Source organism: Salvia miltiorrhiza, chromosome 4, assembly GCF_028751815.1.
Source record: "Salvia miltiorrhiza cultivar Shanhuang (shh) chromosome 4, IMPLAD_Smil_shh, whole genome shotgun sequence".
NCBI lineage: Eukaryota > Viridiplantae > Streptophyta > Magnoliopsida > Lamiales > Lamiaceae > Salvia > Salvia miltiorrhiza.
Window position 1 is genome coordinate 32,208,746 of NC_080390.1, and position 8,941 is coordinate 32,217,686.

At 37.1% G+C, this 8,941-nt stretch overlaps 1 long non-coding RNA gene across 1 annotated transcript; it reads left to right on the top strand.

Moving 5' to 3' along the window:
- The first annotated feature begins 262 nt into the window (after window positions 1-262).
- On the top strand, window positions 263-2,632 carry LOC131019957 (uncharacterized). Its single transcript, XR_009100558.1, has 2 exons — window positions 263-988; window positions 1,509-2,632. It is a non-coding gene; the product is annotated as an uncharacterized LOC131019957 (long non-coding RNA).
- Window positions 2,633-8,941: the final 6,309 nt, after the last annotated feature.

The following is an 8,941-nucleotide window of genomic DNA, read 5'->3' on the forward strand; positions in this document are numbered from 1 at the left end:
GTTTGTACATTTTATTAATTTTATTCGTTATATAGATTATTTTGAAGATTTAGTAACTGATAGATCTGAATCGTAGATATAACGATTTTATGGTGTATAAATCATGTCATTTCTTACTATAAGGTGGATTCTCACTTTTGATATATATATATATATATATATATATATATATATATATATGGATTATTCTTAAAAGGTAGCTCGAACTATTATTTTATGTTAACTTCCTAAATTTATAATATTTTAAAGATGGCATGGACAATAGAAATCTGACATAATGTTATTTAAAATAAAATAAAATTACACATATACATGCAAACTAATTATTGCACATTAAAGGAAACACTTCTTCCACGTCATCTCCCTCGTCTTTTCCATCGCCTACCCCACCTCGCCACCACATATGCCCGCTTCACCCGCGGGCTTCATAATTGGTATGCAGAAAATTAAAATCTTAATTTATTTCTAATGCAAAATTATGGTAGAAAAATCAAATCTTTTTAACTACTAATTGTGTTCCAATTCAAGTGAGACAAAGCTAAAACTCAATTCCAAAAGTTTCTAAACAAAACCATAGCCGGTGAAACCTATTAGAGTATATATTTATTTTGGAGAATTCTTCATCATCTCTTGGTAATTTCCTTCATATTCCTCACAAGTTGTAGTGTGATAATGAAAGTGCCTTTGTCTTGGCCAACAATCCGATCTTTCATGCAAGGACAAAACATATAGAGGTAGATGTCCATTGTATCCTAGAGAAAATAGTGGATAAGACTATTGAGGTAGGACATGTTCCTTCACACGATCAGATTGTCGATGTGTTTACAAAACGATTAGCTGATTCTAGATTATGTATGTAAGTTAGAGAAATCAATTTATGGTTTGAAGCAGGCTCCTCGGGCATGGTATGATACACTTAGAACAAAGATATATAAGCTTGGTTTTCAAAGATCAACATCTGACTTCTCACGTTTCTTCTATGAAAAAGGTTCTTCTCTCATTCTTATACTTGTTTATATGGATGATATCCTTGTTACTGGTGATGATGAATCAATTGTTAAATCAGTTATTGATACACTTCATCAAAAGTTTTCTATTAAAGATATGAGACTTGTTCACTACTTGTTGGGCATAGAAGTTCATAAATCTGCAGGATCTGCAGCAATTTTCTCTCTATGTCAACACAAGTATATAAATGAGCTTATAGTCAAAACCAAGATGCTTGATTGCCAACCTTGCTCCATACCCATGACACCAGCTACCAAGTAATCCAAAGATGATAGAGTTTCTTTTGATAATCCCACACTCTACAAAAGTACTATTGGTGCTCTGCAGTAATTAACACTCACAAGACCAGACATTGCTTTCTATATAAACAAACTAAGTTAGTTTTTAACATCTCTCTCTATTGTTCATTGGGCTTACTTCGTTATCTTAAGGGACAACTACACTACAATTACAATGCACGCCCTCTACTTTATCTCTAATTTAGGGATATTTTGATGCAGATTGGGCTAGCTGCCTAGATGGTAGAAGGTCCACAGGAGGCCACTGTATATTGTTGGGCTCCAATCTCATTATGTGATCAGCTAAGAAACAAGAAGTTGTCTCCTGTAGCAGTGCTAAATCAGAATATAGAAGTGTGGCCAATGTCACTACTGATATAATTTAGCTAAAGGGGTTGTGTACAGAACTTGGTATTTTCCTTCATACTCCTCACAAGTTGTAGTGTGATAATGAAAGTGCCCTTACCTTGGTCAACAATCCAATCTTTCATGCAAGGACAAAACATATAGAGTGGATAAGACTATTGAAATAGGACATGTTCCTTCACACGATCAGATTGCCGATTGGTTTACGAAACATTAGCTGATTCCAGATTTTGCCAACTACGTGATCGGTTGAATCACTCTAGCAGTGACCATGGTTAAGTTTCTTTTGGGATGTATTCGAGTATACATTTATTCTGGAGAGTTCTTCATCTCCACGTCAGCAAGTCAGTAGAGTCAAAGTTGTTATGAGTTAGTGTGATGAGTTAGTCAGCTAGAAAAGTTAGTTTTTAGTTTTCATCTGCATAGCTTATCTCGTTTCAATCTTGTATAAATAGGTAGTTAGCTTAGTTAATCTAAATTTTTCAATCAATTAATTTAGATATTTTTCACATCTCTCTCTTAATCTCAGCTTAGATCAACTCTCAAGAAAACCATCCCATTTTTTACCTCGTCTAGTTCGAAAGCCTTTTCCCCAAACCTGCAAAAGCCAATTCAAGCATCACTTAATCCAATAACTTGCCGGAAACTTCTCTGATAGACGTTGTCTCCTCCCTGACTTCTCCGTCGTCAACATGCTTTATCAAAACTCAAACGTTGTCAATTATGACACAAAGGGGGGAAGTTCTTACAAGCTGTGATGCGGACCGACCCGCTTCTTCAGGTGCTTCTTGTCACCGACCCGCTTTCAACGTGGCAGAATTCGTCGCAGTTTCAGCCTCTTCACATACGCCCTTTTATCCATCAATGGCAACTATTAAACCTTTTGTGGAGTTCTTTTTTTAATGTTCAATCATAAATTTGTATGCATATGCGTAGTTTTATTTTATTTAAATAATGTCATGTCCAGTTTTCAGGGTCCATGTCATTTTTATTTGGTTGAAATTTTGATTCGAATTATAAATTAAATTATTAAAATAAATATAGTTATATTTGTAATATTAATAAATTTTGGCTAAAAAATTATTATGAAGTCAAAAGTCCGACTATTTTTTAAGAATAACCTTATTTATATTTTGATTATATAAGTTTTTGCTAGCATCTATAGTTTACTACTCTATTAAACAAGAATTAACTCATGAATATTAAATAGAGTAAAATTTTGAAGTAGCCAAAATGAAACATAAAACATAATTTATGGCCACACATTGAAAAAATATAAAATTTGGCCATTTTTATTGATTTGGACGTTTTTACCCTTAATGAGGCAGACCGGGTAGTATCAGGCACGCGGGTCGCGTGCCGGGTTGGGTTAGGCACTTATGGCACTAATAGTGTCATAAGTGTCAAGATTTTACTTGGTTTTATTTTGGATTTCAGTTGGCACTAGTGCCAAAAGTGCCAACGGAAATCCAAAATAAAACCAAGTAAAAATGGTCCTTTTGGCACTTATGGCACTAATAGTGCCATAAGTGCTATACGTGTCATACGTGCAACACAAATACAGAAACAACAACAATAGAATCAAGAAATAATAAATGGATGATCTAAATCCTAAATGGATAATCTAAACCCTAAATTGAACATCTAAACCCTAAATGGATAATCTAAACCCTAAATGAAACATCTAAACTCCACGGGGAAGTGTTTAAAATGGTCCTTTTGGCCCTTACGAAAATCCAAAATAAAATCAAGTAATAAAATGATCCTCTTGGCACTTACGGCACCATTAGTGCCATAAGTGCCATACGTGCTGCGGGCGCTGGCTTTTCCCCGCGAGCGTGCAACTCACCCATAAACTTCCAGCGATCGCGCAATCACCCCAACGACCGAGTAAAAAGGGCAAATTAGGCATACCACCTAATTAATAGCCATATTTTGATGTTTTAAGATTAGGGGACAAAAATTGATTTTCAATCTTCATTATGGCCATTTGACTACATTGTTTCTATTATATTGATTTTTCTAAAGATGACAATAGGCTGGATTTCAAGTGGATCTTACTTGGTACAAATCCAATTTCGAATTCGAACTTTGTTACATAGGTTTGGATTTGATTCAGGTCATTTGGACCCAAAAAAATGAGATTCACTGGTACTCGAATTCAGACCCAAATCTATATTTTTTTCTTTCTTTTAAAATAAATTCTAAATTAACTAAAAATCAAAATAAAACCATTATAATTGTCCAGAGTTTCAATAATCATTCAAAAATAAATAATTACACTATAATCCATAAAAAATACTATAAAAATCCAACATAAACAAGAACAAATTAATCAATTACTAAATACTATTTCCTTCGTCCCACTTATCTTGGCATTTTTGCTTTGGGCACGAAAATTAAGAATAAGGGGTTAAGAGTGTAAAGTGGGTGCGGCCATTTGTTTAATGTGTGTAGTGAAGGTAGGGATCACAAACTATATTTGGAAAGTGCCATTATAAATGGGACAAACCAAAAAAGAAAGTGTGCCAAGATAAGTGGGACGAAGGGAGTAACATATTAGTGGTAGATTAGTAGTTCAACAGCGATCAATTTTTGTAATATTCAAAGACGACTTTTATGTTACAACTACTTTCAACATCATCGACATTCTAAAGAAGCGAAAAAGAAAATAGGGCAAAGGTGCAGATTGCCCCCTGAACTACACCCCCTAGAGCTTTTAGCCCCCCATACTCGGTCAAAGCGCGTTGACCTCCCTGAAGTCCCGAAATAAGGGTGCAATTAAGTCCACGCATTAAACGGCTGTTTAACGCCGTTTCACTTTAATTTTTTTTCTTTTTTTAATTTGCAGTGGGCCCCACTCCTCTCTCTTTCTCTCCAATGGATTCCCTCACTCTCTTCTCCACCGCCGCCATCTTCCTCGCCGGTGGCCTCTACTAGGCAGTGTGTGTATGTGTTGGCTACAGGTGTTCTTCCTAAACACACCTTAAATTGCATCTGGAAATAAAATCAAATTAAAATACAGCTTCTCCCTCTCTATCTTGCAACAAAAAGGGCGAAATACAATGCAGATGAGAAATTCGAATTCTTCTGCGCTCATCGTTATCATCTAGTCGGAGAATCCATCTCAATTCGACGCCCGTGCCTCGATTTTGATTTCGATTTCGACGAATCCAGAATCACTTGCGCCGTCGCGCCGCAGAGATCCGACCTCTGTATTATTTTATTGATCTCCGAAAATTTGATTGCGAAATTACCGTGAGAACTATCCCGTTCCCTATGAATTAGCTCCATTTGATGATTCGGACAGTGTATGGCCTTGATGTGTTTGTATATGGTTCATCGAAATTGTTGACCTAATTGATGGATATTGTGTGGAAATACACTTCGATAGTCAAGCTCCAAATTTGTTACTCCAAAACTAGTTTTTTGGCCTTTCTTGCATCTATCAGACACTATATCCGTTTATGAGCCTTTCTTGCATCTATCAAGGCTAATTGACCCCTTTTTTATGAGGAGGAATTCACCCTTACAACATCTCCGGCGACACCTCCGCCACATGGCTCCTCTCTGGCGTCGCATTCCCCTCCCTGCAGCACCTCTCACTCCAATTCAACAACCTCGCCGGAATCCTCCTTGAATTCAGCCCACCTCGCCGGAATCCTCCCCGAATTCAGCCCAGTAAAGGCCACTGTTGAAGAAGATGGATTGGAGAGAAAGAGAGAGGAGTGGGGCCCACCGCAAATTAAAAAAAAAAAATTAAAGTGAAACGGCGTTAAACAGCCGTTTAATGCGTGGACTTAATTGCACCCTTATTCCGGGACTTCAGGGAGGTCAACGCGCTTTGACCGAGTATGGGGGGCTAAAAGCTCTAGGGGGTGTAGTTCAGGGGGCAATCTGCACCTTTGCCCAAGAAAATATAATGAGAAATACACACTTATTTCAATTGTATAAGTATAAAAGAGATCAAAACCAATTACCATAACATTAAAATTAATTTGAGCTTCATCTTCGTAACAATATTCAATAACAGCATAACAATAATATATTTATCTATTTTATCTAGTAATAAAGAAAAATAACGCTATCTCCGTCCACGAAATGAGTACCCACATTTTTTTTTTGAGTCCGTCCATGAAATGAGTACCCATCTTTCTTTTTAGCAAGTGTGCTCCACACAATCCTTTAATTAATACCCTAAAAAAGTGAGACCTTTATTCCACTAACACCACATTCAATATATTTCTTAAAACTCGTGTCGTCCACAAATGAGTACTCATTTCGTGGACAGAGGGAGTATTGTAAATACAAATAAAAAAAATGATAATAAAAAAATAAAATAAAATTTGAACTAAGTTAAAAGTAAAGTATTATCTTTGACAAAACTATATTACTACCTCTGTTCCATTACAATGTCCCAGTTTTTATAATGGGATGTCCCATTACAAATGTCTCATAAATTTTTTGGCATATAAATTAAAGGAATTTAATGGGCCACCCACTATACTTTCTCTCTCTATACCTACTTTAAAATAATACTTAAACAATTTTCACCAACCTACTTTATTTACCAATTATGCATTTTTTAATTTCCGTGCCTAAAAGTAATGAGACATTTGTAATAGGACGGAGGGAGTATTATTTATGAAAAGAGATTAATAGACTAGTCATAGATCTTTAGAGTCGGATTACACAATAATAATAATAATAATAATAATAATAATAATAATAATAATAATAATAATAATAATAATAATAATAATAATAATAATAATAATAATAATAATAATAATAATAATAATAATAATAATAATATATACTTCCTTTGTTCAATTGATAATAGATCACTTCCCTTGAAGATTTAAGGCTTCTTGGCAGAAAACGTTGTCGTTCCTTCGTAACTTTCGTATTCAGGTTTCTCATATTTATCGCGAAGGTAATCGGGCGACTGATAATATAGCCAACTATGCACTCCAAGAGGGTACTATCCCGTGGATGAGATTAAGCATGCAGTGTCATTGAATATGTCCACACATAGTTTTATTCGTATCATTCGATGAGTTTTTTGTGGAAAGATTTCATCTTTTTCTTGCTTTGGAGGTGTGTGGTTTTGCCTGCTTCTGGGACTTTCCACCGAACACTTGGTGGGCATTGCTTTTGCGTTTCCTTTCCGATTGACCTTTCTTCGAACAAATGGTGGTCACCGTTTATGGAGTGTCGGCTGTATATTTGTGAGTACTCCAATGTCAAGCCCGCGGTTATCTTAGCTCTGCTGGGTTGGCTTAACTCAGATTGGAGGTTGGAGTGTCGTGGGATTAGGGGGTTCCCGGTGAAGGCTTTTGTCCTCTACACCCAACCCTCTTCGGTTTATACGTTGTCTTCTCTTGTTGGCGTTGGGTGTTGGAGTGACCACTAGAGTCTTTTTTAGTTTTCTGGTGCGCTAGAAACTAGGCTCTGGGGGGACGAACTCTGTTGTAGTTTTCTTAATCAACTTGCTTACTTGCGGATTGTTTATTCTATCACTCTTTGGCAACTGAACTAAGTTTCAGCTTGCCTCGGCCGGGGTCTAGTCGGGTTTGCTTGTCTGTCTCATGTTTGGTGCTCGGTAAGCTGCTTTGGGGGACGATGGTTAGTGACTCATCCTGAAACACCTAGCGGATGGACTCGAATTTATACGAGGTCGTCCTAGGGTGGTAAGGTGACTCAAGTCGTCTCACAAGGAAGACTTAGCAGGGCTCTAATCGTGTTACTCACAAGGAACTGAAAGGAAATCTAAACACTCTAATCAGAAGATTGGGTCTGACACTGTCTCACACTCTATCACCAAGACGTAAACAGAAGGAAACAATAAACATTAACTAATGCAGAAAACATATAAAGACTAAGAACATGGCATTTGAACATTAATGAAATCAATTAGGGTTTCAATCACGAACTCTAAACCAAACGATCATAAACTCGCAAACATCAAAGATTAATTACTACCTAGGCAAGAAACTAAATCAAGCATAAGATTCGAATGCAAAGAAAACCTTAATCTCCATAAAAAGAATCCCTAACATTCTCCAATGAAAGAAAACCGAAGGCAACAAAAACGATCAAACGATTCACGTAAAATATTAAGACTCAACGAGCATAATCTCAAATCATCACATTCATCAAAAGCATAAAACAATGATTTAAATAAACCAAGGGATTCATATAAACTAAAAGAATTAAAATGAGTTCTTACAAAACGTAGCAATCCAAGAAATCTAATCCGATCGAAAGTTGAATGACATCAATAGCGTTCCAATGAATCTCAAGGCGAAAGTAAATGTTTAGAAACTCTAAAAACAATGGAAAAGGTGTGGAATTCGCCTAGGAGGCTGCTCTGATCGAAGGTGTCAAGAAAAACCCTAAAAATGGGTTTTTATACGAAAATCCGTAACTGCCGGATTTGGCCAGGGGCGGCGGCGCCGTGGGACGGCGGCCGCCGTGAGGGTGCTTCGCAGATTCCTTCAAAAAAAAAAGAGCACGGCCCGCGCCGTGGGGCCGCGGCCGCCGTCTGGACGGCGGCCGCCGTGGCACGGCGGCGGCCGTGAGTCTGCTTCCGAAAATCGCTCGAAACGATGCTGAAAATGCTTAACGACTCACGAATCCTGCACACGACAATAGTACATCAAAAAGATCATCGAGCACGTGAAAAATAGGGCAAAAAGATATAAAACATGCTTGAATGCACAACGGAAACATACGCAAAACTACCCAAATACGAGGTAAACAACCCCCCCCACACTTAAATCCTTGCTTGTCCTCAAGCAACAATCACAAAATCGAAAGAAAATCCACAAGCGATTCTTCTCACCAAGCAAACACAACCCAATCCAAGTCCTTCAAGAAATCAATATCCCACAATCAAGTGTTCAAAGCTAAGATTTAAAAGTGCAACAACAAGGTGATACAACTCAATCTGATCAGACCCAATTCTCCGCTAAGGGTGAATTTCCTAATGCAATTTCCTTTACAATCATGTCTCGTTCCTTTTTCATATTCTTTCACTTTTCACATCACACTTCTCTCTTTTTGGGGTCAAGTTATTTTCGCTCTTAATAGATGGACCATAATTCACGAGATTGCACTTTTGGAGGTGATCCAAAATGTTCTCGTGTGGTTTCCCATGCTCATAATGAAATCATTAGAGGAGCAGAGACCCAGGCTATCAGAAACTCAACAACCAACCAAACAATTCAACACAGAGACAGATATTAGGAACTTGCACTGAAAACACTCCCCTTAGCATCTACCGG